This window comes from Oreochromis aureus, linkage group 23 (genome assembly GCF_013358895.1).
Source record: "Oreochromis aureus strain Israel breed Guangdong linkage group 23, ZZ_aureus, whole genome shotgun sequence".
NCBI lineage: Eukaryota > Metazoa > Chordata > Actinopteri > Cichliformes > Cichlidae > Oreochromis > Oreochromis aureus.
In genome coordinates this window covers 5,660,487-5,683,714 of record NC_052963.1, presented here as the reverse complement: position 1 = coordinate 5,683,714, position 23,228 = coordinate 5,660,487, and the positions used below count along the sequence as shown (strand labels likewise).

Below are 23,228 nucleotides of genomic sequence, written 5' to 3'. Positions count from 1 at the left end.
ACACACACACACACACACACACACACACACACACACACACACACACACACACACACACACACACACACACACACACATTTAATTCTGAGAGCTCACTAGCTCTGTGTAAATTGGACAGGGAGAAAGAGTATGACAACAAACAGCCATATGTTCACAGTACAAGGAACAACATTTGGGGCTTTTTGTGCTGCCTCATTTTTTCGCCCTCGCTTTTATTCTCCACGTCACCGGGTATTATGGAAGTGTTCATGTTCAAGGCGAGAACTCCCCCATCAATACTGCAACTCCTTCCCCACCCACACCCGCCCCTTCCCCACCTTTCCTTCTTGCTTGCCTCTGTCATTGCAGTGTGCTTTTGGGAGAGTGCGTGGAGTGTGCACATCACTGTGCGTGTGTGTATGTGTGTGTGCAGTATGAAGGGTGCTCGTGCTGCAGAAGTACAAAGCCTGGTCCATGTGTTGAAATGCAGCCCCCGGGATGGACCGTATTATCCCTGCCTACTTCACCAGCAGGGTCCCGGGGCTCGAGCTGGCTCGTGGTCCTTTGTCTCCAAACAGATGGAAATGGGCAGAGGAGAGGAGAAGTGGAGAATCGGAGAGGAGGAGGAGGAGGAGGAGGAGGGAAGGAATAGAATGGATGGAGGAAGGCGAAGGGGAGGGAGAAAGAGTCAGTCTGTTCTCATTAAGTGCTGTATTGAAGAAGACGTCCCCCCACAATGCGTCAGCAACCGTGGATGTTCCCCCTCTCATTCAGGCTCACGCTCGGACCATCTGTACCACAGGGTCTGTCATAAGGTGTGCGTGCATGCATTAGGCCCCGGCATACGGCCCAGTCTGGCGAGTTAAAATGGTGATATTCATTGGGTTTCTATTTGGTTAAGATCGTTTAAATCCAATTGTTGGACCTTTGTTGCGGATGCCTCATTGGATGTGAGTCCCTGTGAGTCAGGAGGGGAGTTTATTCAACATCCTGCTGTCCCTTTTTTAAGTCTCAGAGGGCACACGGACAGAGCCAAGATGTAGATTTCTAATTAGTGAATCCTAAAGACATTAAGGAAGAATGATCTCTACTTTAATCCTGTTATTATATTTTAGTGTGAAATGAATTTTTTGCTCCTTGTGGCCCTGTTTTGAACTCAAGCCCTCAGGTTGTTGCAGAACAGAGTGTCTAATATTAGTTACTAATTTCTAGTTACTCTGCCACACCACTGTTTGGTGTATAAAAATATGATCCCAGACTCCACGGTGAAAATAAAATTAATCTTAAAAGGTTTTGTTCTCTGTTGTACTTCATGTACTTCTTCAGGGAACAGAAGTTATAGACATAACTGTTCATTTTGCAGCGCAAAAACACAAAAGATATTAGATTTGGCGTTATGAAACACACAGAAACAAATTAAATATTCACATGAGACATAGAACCTGGTCATTTTTTTCATTTTTGTTTGATTTTTTTTTAAACTGATGTTCAAGGGCAATTTTGGCATTCAGTGTTGCTCTTCTCCTTGAATTATTTGCAAGGCCGCTCAACATGCTGGGGGGCAAAAACTGGCAACGGATCTCTACGAATTAGGTACATTTAGAAAGGTAGGGCCCTTTGGACAACATCATTTCAGTTTATATTGTTGTGATGGATATAAACTTACACTCGTTAAAAAAAATAAAATGAACTTTATTCCTGCAACTTAACTTTTTAGGTTTTAGGTTGAGGTTTTTAGTGCCTTGTAGCTGCTCATTTTGTCTGTTGGTAATCCAGCTTTTTGTCTTTTTGGATTTTCCTTGTCTTAATTAACTTTATTTGTGTTATTTTAGATCAAATTTAATGATTTTGTCTTGTTTGATTCGCACTACATATATAAAATTATATGTTATTAGTATTAAAGTTTCTTACTCATCAATGCTTCATTATCATTTAGTTTGATCACTCACTTGTACAAATCTTGAATTCTACTTTTTTTTTCTTTTTATCGTTAAGTAAAAATAAAATGTGGAGGAAACAAAACAAACATCTCCACAAATCTGGGAATACATTTTTTTAATTCAGTGGCCACAAACTATTAAACCATTACTATATAAACAATATTAAACTATAAATAATATGAATATATATAAAGTATTCAGCTGAAAAACACTAACATTGCTCATTTGTTTTTAATGTTAACAATCAGTTCTTGATCTGATTTTAGAATTTGATACAGGTGATCATATAATCATTTTAAGCATTGGGCTGAAAGCAACACATTTAAATTGTTATTCTATTATCTTTATCTTAGAGAATTCTTGACAACCTCTAAAATAACAAAGTGACTTCATTTAAGGGCTCATGTGGACTTTCCAGTAAATCTACCCTTCATCACCTTAAAAATAGTGCTAAGTGCAACCTTTTCTCTCTCTGAGTGCCTCAAAACTAATGCATGCTTTTACATCTAGCATGTATTATATGTGTATATAGCCTATCTAAAAAAGTATTGCTTGTTTGTAAAGCTTGTTTTTAAAGAAGTTCATGACCTACCTCCAGTATAGAGCAGTTCCAAAGCGCAGGACAAAAGCATTTTCACCCTTTATGACCTGAACAGCTACTGTCAGTGGACCTGAAAGCAGCTGGAAATGTAAGTCTGTAAGTCTTAAAACTGTACTCTTATGTCTGGCTTTTGATTCAGTAGATCTTTATTGAAATAACTTACTTTATTTATATGTGCTCATCTGACCTGTAGTTTTATTCTGTTTAATTATTTGGTCTTAAATCTTTTAATGTTTCAGCATCACACCTTCTTATTTGCTGATTATAAGTTATTGATAGCCGACTGGTCATTTTATTCTATTTATGTTTTACTTTTTAGTAGTTTTTAAATATTTCTAATATTTTATCCAACTTTGTTTTTGAATTATTTTACAGACATCTTATATTGTACTTACAAGCTATTCTTAATATAACTGAATCGATTTATCTTGTTTAATCTTTCATCTTTTAAAAAAAATTATTTTAAGTGTTTGTTGTTATTATTATGTTAATTACGTCATGTTCTGTCTGATTATCTGTATCCCAGTCTGTGAAGCAGATCAGAAACACACCAACCTTCATGAGAGATGACACACAAATAAAGTTTGAATTGTGACTGCGCCAAAATATTTTTATTATTAAAACATATATATATATAGATATAGATATATCTATATATAGAGAGAGAGGGGGGGGGGGGAGAGGAAGCCTTGAACTTAAAGTTAATTTGACTTAATTTGTCACACACACTCAATGAAACAGGCCCCGAACACGGGATCTCATCTGGCTGACTGCGAAGCGGTGTTTCTCTGGAAACTCTGGCATTCATCCCGCTGCAGACTCCATCTCTCCATCCATCTCGTTCTCTCTTTCTCTGCATGTATGCGTGTGGTCTCATAAACGGCATCTCTTCCCACTTCGTCTTCATTTTTACGCGCTTTCATTTTTCTCCCCTATTTACCAAAAAAAAGCCCCTCTAAACTCATAAACTCCGTGTCTTTGGGGAGGGATCCATCCATCTTCCCAACACCAAATTGAATTGATCTCGGGGGGAGTGGGATGGGTGGGGAGGTGGGCGCCTCGTCTTCTCAATAGGGGCCATCTGCGCGCGCTTCCCGCTTTGAATAAACGTGAAAAGTGACAGCACGCGCTGCTGCTGCTGCTTGCAGTCACACGACGCGCGTGCCAATGAGGGCTCCTCGCGCTTTCACAGTCACTCACGTCGGGGCGGAGGGACCCTGTGTTAACTTGAGTGTCCTGTAATTATATTGAAATGTTGCGCTTTATTAATTCTAAGTTAAAATCACAACTTTTCACTTTTATCCGTGGAGTAAAACAATTACAAACAAAATAACACTTTATCGCAAAATAATGTGCCTGTTGCTTCAATTTTTATGGCGTTCGTTACTGCAATAATAGAAATTATTTATAAGTCTGCCAGATGCTTTATATACACTGGTCACTCATTTGGGGAGTGTAATGGTGGCAGATTACCACTTGGTGGCGCACTAATCTTAAACTACGATGCCTGGAAACTGCTGCTGCACGTGAACTGGATTATTCAAAAACAAAGCAGCTAAATTGTGAAAACTTGTGAAAACTGTGAAAACATTTTCACTGCTGATTTTTCAAAATCCACACGGGTTTTCTTTTAGCTTTCATATAAAGTGACAGAGAATCTAACATCCACCCATGTCTTCCCTCCCCCCATGCTTGACACAAGACTGGTGTTTATTTGGTTCTCCAAAGGGGGGAGAAAAGAGGGAAGCTCCGGGGTCGTGTCCCAGTCATGACCTCCATTGTCTTCTGGAGGGGATGAGCTATATCTAAAAGAGTGCTGTGTGTGTGTGTGTGTGTGTGTGTGTGTGTGTGTGTGTGTGTGTGTGTGTGTGTGTGTGTGTGTGTGTGTGTGTGTGTGTGTGTGCGCGTGTGTGTGTGTGTGTGTGCGAGCGCGCATTGCATTTTAAAGCAGGACAAAATATTGATTCATATACAGCTGTGCAACTGCTGGAGGCATCTGTTGCCTTGTGGATTGAGCACTGTGTGTTTGGAGACTGAATGAACTGGCTCAAGCCCTCTTTGTCTTATGACACAATAGATGGAGAAGACAACAACAACAGAGAAATGTGAAATCAATTGGTGGGGATATATATGTCCACTGATGTTCTGTAACCTTTATTTAAATTGTTTATCAAGGTTAGACTGCTATATCTAGAAGCTGCAGGGGAAAGTCTAAGTAGAGCCGTTCTACTCTGAGTCTCTCCTTATCAAGCTCCTTACTTTATCTCTAAGGGAGCGTCCAGCCAATCTTCAGAGGAAGCAAATTTCCACTGATTGTATCAGCAGTCTTGTTCTTATGGTCTCTACAAAGAGCTTGTGGCCATAGGTGAGGGTGGGAATGTAGATTGACGGGTAAATTGAACGCTTTGCCTTGACACTCAGCTCTCTCTTCACCATAATAGATCAGTACAGACCCATCACTGCAGACGCCACCCAGTCTGTCTTTCACTTCACTTTCCCATCACTCATGAACAAGACCCCAAGGCACTTAAACTCTTACACTTATTTCAGCAACTTGTGCTTGACCCGGAGTGAGCAATCCACCCTTTACAGTGAGGACCACTGTATCACACTTTCAGCCTTTTTCCACTACTACCTACTCGGGTTGGCTCAGCACAGCTGAGTTCGCAGGATTTTCCATTAGGTGGTAGTTCCTTGTGTCAGGTATGTTTTTAGCGCCTACTCGGCCGGGGTTCCAAGCGATCCAGGGCGATCTGAAAATATGATGTCAACAGACTGCATGCAACCGATTGGCTAGTCAGTGGCATCACTTGATGAGTCACAAGAACATCTCTTTCTTGAAAGTCAAAACCAACATTTTTGAAACCCAGCAATGAGGGAAATGACTGCACAAAAACTACACCATGGTCCCTGAGGCTGACAAAAAGCCACAGACCAGCAGGTATACCATCGCCTTGACATCCTTATACTACCAGCAATGCGAACCAAGCTCTCACTAAGGCTATACACGAACCGAATGACCCATAGCAATTGGCCACTCACCCTGCATTCCCAAAGCACCCCCACAGGATTCTCCAAGAATGCTTTCTCCAAGTCCAGAATACACATGTTGGCTGGTTGGGCTACCTCCCACACACCTTCACACAAGCTGTACCAGGACAGAAACTGCATTGCTCTTCCTAAATCAGTGGTTTGACTAACAAATGCACTTTCCTCTCCAGCACCCTGGCATACCCCTTCACACAGTGGCTGAGGAGTGTGAATCAGCACACCCTCCAGTCCTCCTTCTTAAAAAGGGGGACCATCACTCCGGTCTGCTGATTCCAAAGCCCTGTCCCTGACTTCCACAAGATGCTGCAGAGGCGTGTCAACCAAGACAGCCCTACAATATCCAGAGTCTTAGAGGACTTACCTTTCTCTCCTCCTCCCCCTCTTCCCCACACTCTGCTTCCAGGTGTGTCAATAGGGATTGTCAAACTATTCTTTGCACTACCTGACTATATCCTCAGTTGAGGTCATCGGCATTCCATCCCCATTGCATATAGCATAACAGCAAGCCAGGTCTCCTTCCTTCCTGAATCTCCTGATGGTTTGCCAGATTTGCCTCAAGGCTGACTGAAAATCTTGCTCCATGGCCTAACCGAATAATCAACACCTGAGGTTTTGCTTTAGCTACTGCTAGGACCACATTGCTTTACTCGACCTCTTCATGTTTGTCAGCTGCCTCCAAAATCCCACAAGCCAGCCAAGCTTGATAAGACTCTTTTTTCAGCTGCCTTCACCTCTGACATCTGGTCGGTAAGTTACCACCATAACAAACTCCAACCACCTTGGGGCCACAACTCTATATTGCAGCTTCAGCAAAATAGGGCTGTGCAACATGGTCTACACGGACTCAGTGTCTACAGCCTCCTTTGTAATGCTGTTATAGTTTGCCACGGGTTGGATTTGAAGATCTCGTAGACTGGGACCTCTGTCAGGTGCTGCTAATGCACCGTCATTACCCTACACTACATCAGGTCCATCCAGCATCCTCCCCCACCACCAGATTCAGCTCACTATTAGGTGATGATCAGTTGACAGCTCTACTCCCTTCTTTTCCTAAGTGTTCAAACATACAGCCACAGATCTAATGAAACATACACATGTACTATATAGCGGTAGGTCTGATGATACAATTAAAAAATCAATGATCGACCTGCGACCTAGGGCAGCCTGGTGCCAGGTGCACTTGTGGACTCCCCTATTCTCACACATGGTGTTTGTTATGGGCAAACAGTGGTTAGCACAGATGTCCACATAAAAAGTCACCCGGAGGGGACAATGGAGCCCAGCTTGGGTACCTTCAAGCACCACATCCATGGATTCCAAGAAGGCTGGGTACACTGAGCAGTACATAAGTGCAAATGATCTGAAAGTGCAGAGAAGCAGTCCTCTTGTCCACCACTGAAAACCCGCAACGTGAAGGCACTGAACCCCTACAGCCCTCCCTGCAAGTGGTGGGTCCACAGACCAACCCATGTATTGCTTTAACGCAATTTCCAGCCTTGGTCCATCACCCATGTCCCTCGATTGTTTCTTCATCACAGGGGTTTTTCTGAAACCCATTATCTGGTCCCTCACCATGGATGAGTGGATGTATTGTTTGTCTTAGAAAAACCAGCTAACAGGGGATATCTTAATGCACAATAACTTATTTTTCTTTAATACTTTATATTGATACTATTAGTAAGGTTAATCATCTAAATACTTCTTCCAACACTGCTGAACTGTAAATCCACAGAAGTGTGATTATCTCTAAAACTGAACAGCCAAATGCTCAGGCAACACTGACTATAGCATCATAACATTCATGTCTGCCTTTATCAAAAGAAGAGTAGTTATCTGCAGTGCTTGTTTACATTCTCTTTTCAGAGGCTTACCCAAGGCCTCACTGACTTCATTGTGTTTGTTTCACTAACTGTGTCCAAGCCAGATTGCTATCGCTCCACTGCTTTGTTTTGTTGCTCTGAGTGAGTGACTGACATCATTGACGACTGTTTACCTTTTTCAGCATCATGAGCTGTGACAAAAACATTGCCTCTCTGTGTAAGTGGGAGGGGAGAAAAGAGATTGGTGCTTTTGTAAATAAACAAATAAATTTAATATATCAATAAATCACAGGAAAAAAATCTTTTTAGAAGCGTGCTAGATTTTCATATTCTGCCCATTTAGTTTGTGCAGTTTTACAATAAGATATCTAATTTTAAATCTTTCTTAATGTTGTGCTATTTTGATATAAATGCCTGCAATTTTCACATAAAAATCCAGATTAAAGAAGGATATTATATTCAATCTAGAAAAGCACAGAAAAACCCCAAAACAAACAAAACAACAAAAAATTTGTAAGGGTCTTTATTATTGTATTTGTGTTTTAAAATATAGCCCTATGCTTAACATGTCTTACCAAAGTTGAGACACACATTAAAATATTAGAAATGAATTTGAAAACAAATATACATGGTAGAAAAAAACCCCCCCAAAAACAAAAAAAATTGCGCAAATAGGGATTCATTTGTAATATTGTTGCATATGAAGAAAGAGATCAGAAGTTCAGCACTATGAAAAACTGCCAGGTCTCTTCCTGTTTAAAGTAAGTTCTTCCTCCCCACTATCACTAAACACTTGCTCACAGGAAACTGTCACAGTGTAGAGGTTCTCTCTCTATTACTACAACCATGGATGGATGGATGGACTAACTGTGCAAATACTTAAGTAATTTGAAATTATTTTCCTAACAAATTTTCTAAATTAGTTTCTCATTGTTATTTGCATATTATCTGTGTGTTCAGTAAGCAGCGCTATTATTTTTAAGATGTTTTGCTTTAAATCAGAGAAATCTCTGCATGCAAAGAACAAGGCAAGGACTACTGAGCAGCTAAAATCCTACACTCACGGTTAAAGTACAACTTTTCAACTATTTTTAAAACCCAAACAGCTAATCAACAAATCACATAGCAGCTCAATGCATTTAGGTGTGTAGACATCTCAAGTCAGCCTGCTAAAGGTATAACTGAGCAATAGATTGGAGAAGAAAGGTGATTTAAGTCACTTTGAGTCTGCCATGTTTATAGGTTTCAGATAAGCTAGTCTGAGTATTTCAGAATGTACTAATCTCTTGGGATTTCCCACATAATCATCTCTAGGGTTTAAAGAGAATGGTCTGAAAAAAAGAGTGTCTCCTGTGAGTGGACGAGAATACCTTACTGATGCAGGAGATGCGACAATGGCCATATTACTTCATGCTGATAAAGAAGACAAAAGTAGCTCAAATAAGCACTTGTTACAACCAAGTAAGAAAGTGAAAAAGAGCATCTCTGAACACACAAGGTGTCAAACCAAAGCAGATGGGCTACAGCAGCAAAAGACTGCTGCTGCCCCTCCTGTCAGCTAATATTTGAAAAGTCTCTTCTAAATGGAACAGTAAACGATTGGAGAAATGTTGCCCGGTCTGATGAATCTTGATTTTTACTGCAACATCTGGACGGTAGGGTCAGAATCTGAAAGCAGAACATGAAAGCATAGATGCAGCCTGTCTAATATCAACGGTCCAGACTGAAGCTGGTGATGTAACAGTGTGGGGCATAATTTTTTGGCATACTTTGGGCCCCTTATTACTGAGTGTTGTTTAAATGCCAGAGACTTCCTGGGTATTGTTGCTGATCGCTTTATGATCACACTGTACCTATCTTCTGATGGGTGCTACCAGCAGTAAAATGCTCCATCTGACAAAGCTCAGATCATCTTAGACTGCCTTCTCAGGGTTTTGTTTATCTCACCAGGTTAAGGAGACAACCCATACGCCACAAGGTTCATGCAGTGACTGAACCTGCTCTCTTCTATTTTCCTCTCACATTATAACTGTTTCTATCATTAAAAAGGTGAAAAGATTTGAATACATTTTCTCAGTCTAAACTTTGTACAATTTTCAACTTGACATCCATTTTCTTCTTTTTATCCGATGCAGGATTCCAAGATAGCCGGAGACTCTCCCAGATGTCATAGCACAAGAGGTGGCTGGACAAGATTCCAGTCTGTCACATGTCTAACCCACCGAGATGGACAGCTATTCCCACATTTGCATCTGTGGCTAATATAGAATGAGCAGTTAACCTAACATGCATGTGTTTGGACTGTGGGGAGAAGCTGGAGTACCTGGAGAGAATCCATAGAGAGTCCACAGGGCCTGAGCCGGCCGGTGAATTTGAGTACTGCATTCTGTGTCCCACTGTTTGTGGAAAAGTATATGGTTCTTTTTTAAAGTACGCGATATTCTATAAGGGTCCATTTTGCTATAAGTCCCTCTTTTGTTTTTGTCCCTGGCAACAAACAGGACTAAAACACACTCCCCTTTAAAACCACTACAGCCTATACATTTCTGTACAACTGCACACCAAAAGGCCCCAGGGACCCAGGACCTTCTTACTGTGAGGCAAGAAGTGGGCAGAACTAACTCCAATTATTGATGAACAGCTGAAAAGGTTTGTTTTGTTGTATTAGCTATTTATCATTAAGTATTTTTTAAGGTCAAAGTATCATTATCAGTATCGGCAATACTTGCTCTGTATTTACTTGGTACTGAATGGATATCAAAATTCACAGTATTGCACAACACTAAATGGCCTGTATTTGTATAGTGCTTTACTTAGTCCCTATGGACCCCAAAGGCTTTACACTACATTCAGTCATCCACCCATTCACACACTGGTGATGGCAAGCTACATTGTAGTCACAGCTGCCCTGGGGCGCACTGACAGATGCGAGGCTGCCGGACACTGGCGCCACCGGGCCCTCTGACCACCACCAGTAGGCAACGGGTGAAGTGTCTTGCCCAAGGACACAACGACCGAGACTGTCGGAGCCGGGGCTCAAACCGTCAATCTTCCGATTACAAGACGAACTGCCAACTCTTGAGCCACGATCACACTATAATCCTGACAAGGAGACAAACCTCACTGTTTAACATCCTCTGTGAAACAACTCCAGAGAAAGAGAAAAACAGCAAGAACCACTCATCAAGATCAACCAGAAATCGGTTCCTTTCTACAGCAGTGGTTGACCAAAGCAAGAAATTGGAAAAGCCAACACAAAGTCTGTTACAAAGACTACGAGTAAATGATCATTTTTAAGTTTTTGACCTCATGTGTTCCCATCACATTTAGTCTTTTCTACACCTTATGCTCAATAAAGTGTTTTACACTTTGTTAAACAATGGTGATTTTAATCTGTTGTGCTGTAAAATCCAATATGACTACACATTTTGAAAATGATTCAATTATTCTCTGTAAAGTGATGCTTAGTTATCAGCTTTACTGACCATTTCAACAGCTAACAACACTTTTTCTTTTGCCTAAAAACATTAAGTCCCTCTGGACACTGCAGTTTTCAGTGGGTGAAACATTTCATTACTTATCCAGGAATTTACTAAGGCATTTTTTTATTGCACAGTTCATTATCAAATGACGGAATGCTTTATTTCGATGCGCGTGACTCTTCTGGTCCTTCATATCTTATATATTATTAAACAGCTTATGCAGCAGGTTCACTTTAACTCGGTGTTTCTGTGATCTTTGCAGTGGCAAACTGGGGGCAAAGACACCCCCCTAGCGCCATGTATCCGCACTGCACCCCCTCACGCCGAGAAGCACTGCCCCCTGTGAAATTCCTGACTGCCAGGGTGATTCCTACGGTTACCAAGGGCTGCTTCCTACTGTAGCTTACCGTGTGCTGTGTGGGAAACTATTTTATAACCTCTGGATAAATTATCAACCACGGGAATGATATCCCCAGCGATAAAGGGTGAGTTATGATTTAATTACACCTGAGATTGTGTCGGCCATATGTGTGTTCTGCAGATGTTAGTGTGCGGGCTCAGCAGTGTGTGAAGCTCAGTCTTATAGCCTATAACGTCCTGTCTTGATTCCTGTCGCCTACAAAAATGTGTGTTAGCGTGCCTACCTGTTTTTCCATACAGACAACAAAGGCAGTTATCCGCTGAATGTGTGTTTTTAGGGAAAGACTTGGGAACACGCCCTTGCTTTTTTCCTACCTGTATGAAAGGGAATATTTTTTAACTTCATTTCAATGCCCTTAAACTGCGGTCAGACCCACGCACAAATCCACACTGGGAAAGTTACCCGTATTTGTTCATATTTGGCCGCAGTTTGGAGTTTCTAATCGTCTCGGATCGAGTAGATATACATATTTATTACTGTCGCTCTCTCAAACACAAACTCTCAGAGCTACTGAGAGAGAGAGAGAAAAGTGAACTATGTTTCATACGGATGGCTGGATCCGCATAACCCCGGCTGGTGCACCGCAGCTCAGCTGTTAACTGTAACCTGCGGCGGCAGAGTTGTCGCGGACGGATACATAATAGCACCTTTAGCCTCGAAAAGCAACCAGTAAACCGAAAAAACACCCAGTTCGCCCGCCTGTGACCTCTCCAGCACGCTTTGGGTTTTCAGCTCGTCGTAAATATGGGCTACAGAGGTTAGGGAGAGCAAGAGGGGGGCGTCCGAGGCCACGGTAAAACCGGGGAGTTTCCTGCCACTATAGGTCCGCCTGCGTGCCGGGTCACAGGTAGAGGTTGGGCGGGTAACCTTGCTCAGCAGCTCCACCAAACCGAAACATGACTTCTGTTTAGGTAAATGGTATCACTTTACCTCGTGTAGGCACAATACAACAACTGTCAACTATAGTTAGGCTAGGTAGCTTTTGCTTTCGTGTGTGACTTGCTAAAATACTCCACGAGGGGAAAAAAAGTCTAAATTAAGTTAAGCAGGTGCTCATGTGGCACGTGCAAGTTAGGTGACTTCTAATTAATAACCTGCAATGGTTTCTGTTGAGCTGCGTTCATCATCAAGGGCTGCCTGCTCTGTCTACAGGCCAGTGTGTGATTGACAGAAACTTTAATTTCCAGTGAAACACACCAGGCCATCCTTTGCCGTGTTAGTTTAGACGGGGTAGCATCTAATCATCAGCTGCTGTAATAAAAAACAAAAACATGAAAGCTCATTACTATATCCCAAAGACTGCAAACTGTAATAAATGATATGAAACTGAGCAGAACAACAGATTTGTGGCACTTAGACTTGCTGAAGTACTTGTTAAACGACTAATCAACCACTTGGTTAGCCTTAATAAATAAGTTTTATTACAGTCAGTCATATAAAGGCTGATATTTTCACACAGTATCTGAAATCTGTCTAAATAAAAGCTGCATGAGTGATGCAGTGAGATCCCTGACCGACATTACATTGTGACAACAGCTTCCTCTCCATAAATTATGTAAGACCCTCATCATCATAAGGACTTTATATTCACAGTGCACATGGATTCTTTTTCATTTCCTGCTCTAGAACAGTCTCTTTGGTTTCCTCAAAGCTTATCAATGGTCTGTGTGTCATATGTAAAATGTGTGCTTGACAGTGCGTCTGTGTATACAGCATACAGCTTGACATCAGAGTTACCTCTGTAAAATAACCACAAACTCTAGGCATTGCATTAGCTGTTTAGAAATCAGTGAGCTCTGCAGAATTCCTTACATTGCTGGGGTGGTTCTGATAAACAAGAGGCTCAGCCACTTTACATGCACTGCTGCAGTATAATGTGATGTGCTGAATAGCTTCTAATGACTGAGTATTTAAATAATTACACGAGCTGTTCAAGTAAAATCAGTAAGGAAACGGCTTTCTCTAAGAAAAATAAGATTTGTGTAATCATGTTAATTTATATCCTTCTTGTCAAGGTGGACTGATTTTTTTATTCTTTTTACTTTTCTACTGCTTTTAGTACAACAATAATGTTTGTGAATCTGTGTAAAATGATATATATTTTTCAAAGTATGCTGGCATTTTCACATGTCCAGTGGTTGAAATGATAAAATATTAAAATGTAGTTAATAATTCATAGTGACATTTTGAGCCTTATTGTCACTATTCCGCCTGGAAGAAGACAAACCAAAGAAAATACTCTAGTTATTTATGAGTCCTTCCATTTCTTAGATAGGTTTAAACCTCTAAACAACTTGGTGAGTTTTGGGGAAAGCTCATGGTTTGTGTCAAATTAGTCCCTTTCGCAACGATAACCATGTTTTGAAAAGCTTATCTTGCTTATCTTGCTGACTGAAAGCCCTAAAGGCAAACCTCTCATATGTGTGGTCTTTTTTTCCCTTGACTTACAAAGCCATGACATCACAAAGAGGTAACCGATCAGTTTAAACGATTGTCCTGAAGCAACGGTAATTATGATGTTGTAGGAACAACGTCAGATACAGAGGTAACCAGATGAAGTCTAAACAGAAACGCCTTTTGTAGTGACTGTTAGCGTTTACAACAGCTTTTTTAAAGTGTGAAACAAAATGGGGTTGAAGAGGATCCTGAACTGGATACAGTTAAAGTCTCACATCAGTGAGGCTTGTGTTTCCAAAGATTAGCATAACATCTGATTTTCATTCTGCATAAATGGGAATTATTTTGCTTTGGCAGGATAAAACGAAGAAGTTCACTACCACTTCATAACCTGTCATAACTTTTTTTTTTTCGATCGGCATATTAATGTAGGGAAGCACTTTGAAAACAGAATTTTTTCTAACAGAAAGGGCTAACTAATTTGTGTAATTCAAGATGTAAATTGTAAAAATTCTTTTAAAGTAGGACTGGGCACTTCATTCATTCCCACAGCATGTCTTTTGTCATGTCTTCCCTCTCTCACCCCAACTGGTCGCAGCAGATGGCCCCGCCCCTCTCTGAGCCTGGTTTTGCCGGAGGTTTCTTCCTGTTAAAAGGGAGTTTTTCCTTCCCACTGTCGCCGAAGTGCTTGCTGATAGGGGGTCATATAATTGTTGTGTTTTTCTCTGTATGTATTATTGTAGGGTCTACCTTACAATATAAAGCACCTTGAGGCGACTGTTGTTGTGATTTGGTGTTGTATAAATAAAATTGAATTGAATAGAATTCATTCAAAAGTGAATCAAAAGCTAATGCCACCAATCTGTAAAATGTTCCATTAATCACGATTTTGTTTGAGAGCATATCGCCCAGCCCTATTGTATAAACCAGGAGCTTCATATCAACTGCAGCTATTGCGTTCATCAGAAGTCAGTTTGTTGACTGACCACTGGGGACCAGCTCATTGCGGTTGCCTAGTAACACCGGCACAAAAGTGCAACAGGTAAAGGCCAGCTGTGAATCAAGCATAAGGTGTGGAGTCGGTGTCAGTGAGCCTGCCACTCTGCAGCAGCGCAAAATGTGCACGTTGAAAAAGTGTGAAGTCAGAAATCCTCAGATTCCAAATATGAAATGCTCGTGGAGTCTGTAAGTGTCTGCTGCTGGTTCTCTGGCTCTGTTTTGATCTCAGTGGTTTTCTCTGGGCTTCACTTTCATGACACTTGGGAATGTTGATTGAATTCCACAGAACTAATGGCCCTCATTTGCTCAGTCATAGACAACAACACAGCGAGCTTGTGACCGGGGCCAGACTTCCACTGTGACATGCTTCCCTCGTGTCCCGGCACGCCTCATGACTGCAGCCGTCATTGAGCCGCCTTCTCTCCAAGTGAAGTGAAATCGGTACTTTGAACTGGGAGCTGCTTGGGTCTTATTACAGCAAAGGGAGATGTTTTATCATGGTGGTAATGGAGGCAGTGCTGCGAGGGCCTTGTGGCTATGGAGCAGGGCGGCGAGGGAGAAGGAATCAGCTGCGTGCTGATGGTGGGGAGCAACCGAGCACTCTAATTTGTATTGTAATGAGTGACAAAAACAGGTTTGTGTAGAGATTATGTCAAAAGTCAGGTCATCCAGTTATTTTATAACTAAGTGATAATCCCCAGTTTAGCACTAAGTCCATCACATGCTGAAGAACTGAGTAAACACGGGTCTCATACATAATTAGCTCTTAATAACGTCTTATAGGGATGTGCAAATTGTGACAGTCTGGGCTGATGGAGATGTTCATCCAAATCTTCATAATAAGAAAATACGTGACCTGTTATAAAATCTGTCAGCGCATCATCACATCATTTTTTTAACCTTTATCAAGCACAAAGTTGATGAGGAATAACACATAAACCACTGTTATCGGTAAATACCTCTCTACCGCATCAATACTGATACTTGGCCAATGCTTCTGTGCATCCTGAGTATATTTCCTCAAACCTTTGTCACTCAGAGATGAAATGTTCACTACAGATTTGGCCCTAATCATTTCAACCAATGTGCCGGGAACATTCGACCTTTTAAACTTGTGGTTCAGTTGGATTTTTGTTGTTTTAAAGCAAAGTGAGTGTCTCCACAGTAACTGAGTATAAAATTAGGGTTGAAACAGTGCAGGAATCAAAGATTTGCCATAAAAGGCTGTGGGATTTCAGGATTAATCAGCACTGGGTGTGAATGATCCACAGAGCTTTGCACTCCTGCTCTGTAAAGGGGAAGAACGGATGAGCGGGCTGCCTGAAAGGAGGTTTTGAATGAAAACACGATAGATAGTCTTGGCTGCTTCATTAAATGCCTAATTTGCTGTTCAACACAGGAAAGTGCCATTTCTGCCTCTAACTTGGCTCCTACTCGTATAATGAGCATGCCTTCGTGGTTTAGGAGGAAATCAGCTTGCAGCAAATCACCTTGTTGGTTCAGTGACTTCGGCCCGCATGAAAACAACATTCTGTACAGGCTGCATGTGTCTTCGTCTGTTGCTCTAAAAGTTCATCGTGTACTATGGAATCAGTAATTTGGTAGGTTGTGAGTGAGCTGTGTGCTTCCTGGAGTTTCTGTAAACAGCTTCACAAAGGTCAGTCTCACAAATAATTGTTAATCCTCTCAAGATGCAGCTGTAACTACTAAGTGCTTCCAATTTGATGTATTAAAACATTACACATTTTTCTTTCAGGCTGGTTGCTGTGAAGCTGTCAGTCAGATCTGCTCAGGACTAGACACCCAGACTGAAAATGAACTTCATGGGTTCTATTCTAAGTGAACTCTAGTTTGTGAAAAGCACAGGATATGTGACGGCATTTGTATATGAATTAACACGTAACGTGTTTATATAGTTTACTTACTTCATTGCTATAATCAGTCTACTCCTCTTTTCTTATGCTTCTACCAGTTTATGACACATTAAAGCTAAGAGAGTTCCATTTATTTCACCTTAATGAATGAGTCAAGGATCAGATCACTATGAAATTAACAGTACAGCTGATGATCTTCATGTGGAAGATCATCAGTCTTTTTACCACCGATAACTTTATCATGTACAAAAAAACAAATTCCATTACTCCAGTTCACTTATTACTTGAAGGATCTTTAAATATTACATCTTTCAGCAGACTAGCGTAATTTAACCAGACATTAACGATGGCATGCCTGCTACAGAGCAAGATTCAGACAGTATTCCAGATGTTTTGAGTCACAGTTTGCATTCTGGATTTCAGATTTGTTGCACCACGAACAAACGTCCATCAGTCCATAAGCATCGTCTTACAATGGCTGGAAGATATTCACTGTGGCTCGTGTTGCACGTCTGCTATTATAACTATTACATATGCATTGTAGTACTTTCCCTGGAAGTTATCTTAGCCTTCCAAACCACAACATTCTCATTAAAATACATACTATGCATTTTTTAAAAGTGGATCTATTATGCTTCCCCTTATTAGTCAGCATACCTTTACCATGTTATGTTCATAAAACATAAATCCTAATGCAACAAAAGCTCAGGCTTCAGACTGTTTTCTACATTTTTTTTCTTCTCGTGGCTTTATACGATGTCGGTTAGAGCAGCTATCCCTGATATGATCGCCTCTGGCACACAGCTCTGGTTGTGAGTCAACAGCTTCACCCATGTGGTGTTGAAACCCACCGTTTTCAAAGCATAGCCAGTCAGAAGAACGCTCGCTTAAAAGCTGGGTGGTCTCACTTGTCCTCTTCTTGATTTCTCTTATTCTTTTTTCATATATGTTTCAGATAATCAAACTAATAGTAATATTTGATAAATATAACCAGAGTAAATAAATGATGATTTCATTTATTAAGGGTAAAAAGCTATCCAAGCCTACCTGGTCCTGTGTAATTGCTTTGCTTATTAATATTAACCACAGTTTTTGGGAAGCTGAGTTCAATTTCACTAGCCACACCCAGGCCTGTTTACTGCCAGACCTGTTGAATCAAGAAATCACTTAAATAGAACCTGTCTGACAAAGTGAAGTAGACTAAAAGCTCTCGGAAAGCACAACTTCATGCCACAATATAAAGAAACTAAGGCACAGATGAGAAATTTGGAAAGGGTTACTTGACTGATTTGAAAAAGAGCTGAACTTTTTGTAATGTTATAAATTTGTCATTATATCTGGCATAAAGCTAACAGAGCTAACATCAGACCAACAGTCAAACATGGTGGTGGAAGTGTGATGGTTTGGGGCTCCTTTGCTGCTTTAGCACCTGAACGACTTATTCATTACTGTTGTAGAGTTTTTGTTGTAGAAAATTTGGTTCCATCAACGGTTTGTGCCCTGAAGCTTTAAGAACACTTGGGTTATGCAGAACAGTTATTCAAATCGAAACAAAAAGAAGGCTTTGTGGTGGATGAACCAAAGCTTGGACTTGAGATGACTGATTGAGATGCGTTGCCATGACGTTAAACAGGCTGTTAATACTTTAAGTTCATCCAGTTTGCCTGAATTAAAATTCTGCAAAGAAGAGTGACCAAAATTCCTCCACAGCAATGTCAAAGACCCGTTATCTGTTATCATAAACACGAGATTGCAGTTATTGCTGTACAGTTGGTTATAAGTTATTAAGGGGCAGTTACCTGGCACGTTTGGACAACTTTTTTATTTTCTCATATTGAAATTAGTTGACAAATATGCTAAAAACTAAGAAATGAAGATGGGGGGTAAATACCGTTTTCCACATCTCTATCCTAGGTTCAGTCCAAGAATAACAATGTGACGCTGAAAATAAACACAATAGCTAGATTTTCAGCTAAATTTCAGTTTACAAAGAGCATTCTTTGTCTGCTGTGTAAAGGATAAACAAAGAAAATGATCTTTGAGCTATGTTACGCTGCTTAATGCCAAAGCCATGTTGTCAAATTACATACATGTATTCACTGAAGCCGGTAATAATCAGATCTTGCCATGCTGCCAGCTTTTATTGGATATGATGGGAAAGGGGCAACTACACAGCACTGTGTAGCTGGTGGCTGACAGCAGATGTCTTCGTGGCCACGGAGGAACTCTGCTCTCAGATGAAAGTATGTTCTTGGGCTGTTTACGCAAGGTTGTTTGTTTCCATTCCCACTAATGTCCGCTGGGTGTTTATTCGCTATGTATGTGCTCAGGTTGTTGTACCTGTTAGGTTATATTAGACTGGAGTGTATATAATCTTTGTACCATTTATTTTTCATAGTTAGTTGATGGGTTTGAGTCATTTAATTGAACAATATGTTTTCACAAAGCGCACAAAAGGGCCTTGTGAGAGTCTATACCCTTCATGCTTGATTGCAGTGATATAATATAGCCCTTACTCTTTTCCCACTGCGTGCTGCGGGTGTTTTCCAGGGCAAACAGACAAGCCGGCAGCTCAGCAGGGGTCTTGGATTACTGTGAAGAACCTGTCAGGTTGCCTCCCTCTTCAAGAGAAGGAATTCAGCTTTGGACTTGCAAACTTGAAGTGGTTCCACTTACCAATTTTCTCTGGCATGGCAAAGACAGAAACCGCACGTGACAGCGCTCGGATATCCCGTTTCACAATACAGACCTCAGAGCCAGGCCGCTCACTGGATTTCTTGTATGCATTATTAGGGAGAGGTGCTCAGTGTGAAGTGTCCGAGCAAGTAAAAACATGGAATGCTGTTTTTTTTTCCTTTTTTTTTTTTTTTTTTACACGCACTGAACCAGGAAATAATCGATCAGCTTTTAACCCAGCTGATCCTTCCCTGTGCCTGCACTCAGACTGAACCTGGACCACGCACTCATTTAACCCAATTAATCCCTCTTAAAAGCTGCGTGCCCTCACTCTTAAGAGGATTAAACCAGGTATTGGAAATGCACCTGCGACATGTCCAGCTCACTTAGCGCACATCATTCAGTAGATGTAGTCTGCAGGAGAGCACTAGGTTGGACCACTTAACCAAGGTTGGCAAGCTGTTGGCTGAGCCGCCAGAATAACGTTTTTTTGGTTTTATAGTTGCTGTTTTGGTGAAAAACTTTTAAAAAATTATGTTAATACTTTCAGGTAGAAATTAAATTTTTTCTTTTTTTTACCTTTGAATCCTAATAATAATTAGAGTAATTTTGAAAAAAAAATCCTAGTATTAACACCTCTGAGTGTTAGCCACTAGTAGCCTCGAAGATGAATATAGCCACTGTGACTTCATCCATTGCTTTCTGAAGTCTTAACATTAACATGTTGGATGCTGCCATGCTGGTTAAAGCCAGAGGTTGACCATATGGCCTGATTTAGACTTCTCTGAGGAATCTTTGTAGAGCCTATGATGTAACCAACAAGTGGCTGATGTCGTTGCAGGCATTTATGCCCATTGTGTTAATTACCATGAGGTTGTGCCCTGGTGTTTTATATGTGATGCTAGCCACAATAAAGACCAGTATAATGCTGGGACTAATTTTCCTTTCTGGGTTCTCACTCTTTGTTGTGGTCAGTTTTCCTCGGGGGCAAACATATTTGTACCTCGTGTTTTTCCACATCTTTGTACATTCAGTTATATCCATTCCAATAGTTTCAGCAATCTCCCTCCAGGAACCTGCTGACATTATTGAGTCCTTAAATTTATGCTATGATTTTTATTCCTGTATCGTAATAGTTGCAGACTATGTCAACCCAACGTGTAGTTACAGTTCTACATTCCTTCAAGGCACTGTTGGAGATCTCTTCCTGTTACAAGAGAGTTCTTTTACTCCACTGTTGCCAAGTGTTTGCAAATAGGGGATTTTTGGCTCATCGGAGTTCTCGCTCTTATAGGGTTTATATTATAATATATAGGCCCCTTTGAGATGAGTGTTGTATAAATTTAACATAGATTTTGAAAACTAAAGCTAACAAAACAGATGTCTTGGCTATTTAGTTTGATTTTTGGGTCTCTATAGTAGCCATAATGTGGAAACTGCATTTTGCTGTTTTTCCTAACACAAAGCCAGACACAAATCCTGAGTCACTTTGGGGTTTTTTTGTACAGATTAGACAAATGGGATGTAACATTTTGAGCTTTAAAAGTGCTTTTAGGCAAACTGTATTGCGTTTGGGCTACACCAAGCTAGCTGTTTCCTCCTGATACTGTCTTTATCGTAAGCTACTCAGCAGGTGACTCCAGCATTAGCTTCTATAGGCATGACGAGTATCTTAGACTCGCAAGAAAGAGGGTGGGTTTATTTAAAATGTTAAACTGCTCCTTTCAAAAGTTGTGTTTACTTGTCATTTTAAAACTTTACCTAAGATCTATACTTTGATGTACTGCTTGATATTCAAATCCCTGCTTGTCGAGAAGAGCTCTGGGATTTTTTTTTTTAACCTGTTAAGTCTGGCCAGTAAATATACTGGAAAGAACTGGTATTGATCTGTTGGAGGCAGAAATTACATCAAAAATTGGGGCTTATGGAAACCCTGCTTCTTCTATTTGAGTCCATAACAGCATGGGTAAAGCACCTGGCTGGTGAGTCTGCAGAGAACCAGTTGAGGGAGGATTTGTCATCATGTGAGGATGATTCAGACATTTAAAAATGATTTACAGGATTAGCATATCCAAATATGCAGTTTTGCAGTCCTCAAAGTATTTTTAGGGATCAATGACAGTCAGACAAGGATGCATTCACATAGTCACAGATGTGCCGACACCATTCTCCTTCGAAATGGGTCACGCTAGATGTTTAGAGTGTATTTTTGGAACCAGTAATGTGTGTGTGTGTGTGTGTGTGTGTGTGTGTGTGATCCCCATTAAGTGTTAGATAAGGAGTGTATTTTGTGCACTAAACCTGGCTAAGTGACTCCTCTGCCTGGAATTTTGAATGTGGAATAACAGGGAGACAGTTTGTTCAGTTTCTCATCACCTTCAAGCCGACTGGAGCCATAAATCAGCCATAAATCTTTGTGTTTGCGCTCCAAGCCACTGCTCAGAGTTTCAGTGCAGGTTTCGATCTAGAGACTGTTGCAGCTTCAGACTAGGGCTTGTCAGCGTGGAAACAGTCTTATCACAAAAATTCTCACATCAGTCGATAATTGATCAATCGATATATGCTATGATTTGCATAAATCCCTATTTCTGTCAAGCTTAAATAGACCAATGTATGTATATACACACATATATATATATATGGCATTGCCTTAGACAATGCTTGGTGTTACAGTTTGCCCCCCACCAAGTTTGGTAACACTGTTGTTGGAGTTCATTGACATTTTCTGTTGTCAGTTTTTCTTCGAACCCTCTCGCACTCCTAACATGTGTGTGTGACTGCAGTAGCTCAAACGTTAGCACATGTGCTGCTGCCAGCAACTCCTCCTATGCTGCGTGCATCGACCTAACGTGATGTGGCTTCTGTTTTATTCCAACCACATAATTGGTTTGGTGCGTTAGTGCTCTCCTTGTCATTGGCCTTTTGTGCTGTCTGTCAAAATATGGATGGATTGAGTTCTACTGACTTTATATTGACCATGTCTCATATTTCTATTGAGGAGAAGTAATTTTGAAGTTAGTGTCTTTATTGTTTAATAAAACCATTCCAGGACACAGATAGGATATGGTATGGAAGTCTGGATGGATGCAGTTATACAGAATCAAAAATATTTCTAATGGTTCACCATAACCAAAGCACCATATCACTTATGTTATTTGAGACTGGTGTCACATTAATATCAGCCAAGAGTTAATATAAGCTATATATTTGTTCTCCACAGAGTTTATAGCTGTTTAATGTCAGGTGTAGGCAGACAGGCTCAGTGTGCAGAGTCGGGCAGAAATTAGATTTAGTTTGAGCTACCTGTGTATTTTCATCTCCCTCGGAGTAGTGCGTGTGTGTGTGTGTGTGTGTCCTGCTGCTTTATTATGTGAATGTATTTAAAAGCACGCCTCAAGCTGTGACTCACATCTTACTACAGAACTGTGCTTTTAATCTGACTCTGAGCCAAATGTATCTCACTCTCCCCACCTGTGAATACAAACTCTGACCATTCCAATAAAAGGCGTCTTATATTCCCCTTAATGAATCCTTCAAACCTTCTACCTGCTCCAGGGGACAGTACATGATTTAATCTTTTGGTTTTTGTTGTGATTTTGCTTTTTTACAATATTTGATGTGTGAGTGCTGGAGCATTTTAGAGCTGTGATCTTCTTGAGGGAGATTACACAGTGAAATTCTCATAATTATAATTGATGCAATCACTGTGTTGTTGAGGGCTTTGGATAAAGGCATCAATATACCTGAACAATGTTCGTATATCCACCCACCCACCCACCCATTCATCCATCCATCCATCCAGCCATCCATCCATCCATCCATCCATCCATCCATCCATCTTCTACCACTTATCCGGGTTACAGTCTCAGCAGAGACCTTAACCTTACTGCCCTCTCCCCGACCACCTCATCCAGCTTGGGACACCGTGGTGGTCACAAGCCAGCCAAACGATATCACCTCTCCAGCAGGTCCTGGATCTGACTTGGGA

At 40.9% G+C, this 23,228-nt stretch overlaps 1 protein-coding gene across 2 annotated transcripts in view; it reads left to right on the top strand.

The window, feature by feature from the left end:
- Window positions 1-11,224: 11,224 nt before the first annotated feature.
- The window catches only part of LOC116321013 (vang-like protein 1), a 55,914-nt gene continuing 43,910 nt past the window's right edge, over window positions 11,225-23,228 (top strand). For both annotated transcript variants that reach the window (XM_031740759.2, XM_031740758.2), the window contains exon 1: window positions 11,225-11,358. The gene's annotated coding sequence lies outside the window, so the exon portion shown is untranslated. The remainder of the gene's footprint in view (window positions 11,359-23,228) is intronic.